Here is a 1,157-nt window from a genome sequence, read left to right on the forward strand (position 1 = left end):
TGATCCCATCACTTCATGGCAAATAGATGGGGAAACAATGGAAACAATGAGAGATTTTTACTTTCTTGTGCTCTTAAAGTCACTGTGGATGGTGACTACAGCCATGAAACTAAAAGACACTTGCTCCTTGGAAGGAAAGCTATGCCAAACTAGACAGCATTTTAAAAACCAGAGACATCAATTTGCTGACTAAAGTCTGTATAATCAAAGCTATGGTTTTTCCAGCAGTCATGTACAAATATGAGAGTTGAACCACGAAGAAGGCAGAGTGCAGAAGAATTGACGTTTTTGAATTGCGGTACTGGAGAAGACTCTTGAGAGTCCCTTGGACAGCAAGGAGATCAAACCAGTCAATCGTAAATCAACCCTGAATATTCATTGGAATGACCGATGCTGAAGCTGAAGCTCCAATACTTCGACACCTGATGCAAACAGCCAACTCACTGGAAAAGACCTGATGCTAGGAAAGATTGAAGGCAGGAGGAGAAGGGGGTGACAGGGAATGAGATGGTTGGATGGCATCATTGACACAGTGGACATGAGTTTGAGCAGTAAAGGACAGAGGAGCCTGGCATGCTGCAGTCCATGGGGTTGCAAAGAGTTGGACGCGACTTAGCAACTGAACAACAATTTTATTCTTTTTGTTGCAATGGTAGATGGGATTGTTTCCTTAATTTCTCTCTCTCTGATTGTTCATCAGTGGTGTATAAAAATGCAAGGGATTTTTGTGTCTTAATTTTGTATACTGTGACATTACTAACTTCATTAATTAGCTTTGGTTATTTTCTGGTGATATCTTTAGGGTTTTCTATGTATCTCATGGCAGCTGCAAACAGTGTGAGTTTTGCTTCTTCTTTTCCAATCTGGATTCCTTTTATTTATTTTTGTTCTCTGACTGCCATGGCTTGGACTTCCAAAATTATGTTAAGTAATAATAGCAAGAGTGGGCACCCTTGTCTTATTCCTGATCTTAGAGGAAATGTTTTCAGCTTTTCACCATTGAGAATAGTGTTTACTATGGGTTTCTCATATATAGCCTTTATTATGTTGAGGTGGGTTTCTTCTATGCCCATTTTCTGAAGAGTTTTTAATCATAAATGGGTGTTGTATTTTGTCAAAAGCTTTCTCTGCATCTATAGAGATTATCATATGGTTTT

Source organism: Odocoileus virginianus, chromosome 31 (genome assembly GCF_023699985.2).
Source record: "Odocoileus virginianus isolate 20LAN1187 ecotype Illinois chromosome 31, Ovbor_1.2, whole genome shotgun sequence".
Taxonomy (NCBI): domain Eukaryota; kingdom Metazoa; phylum Chordata; class Mammalia; order Artiodactyla; family Cervidae; genus Odocoileus; species Odocoileus virginianus.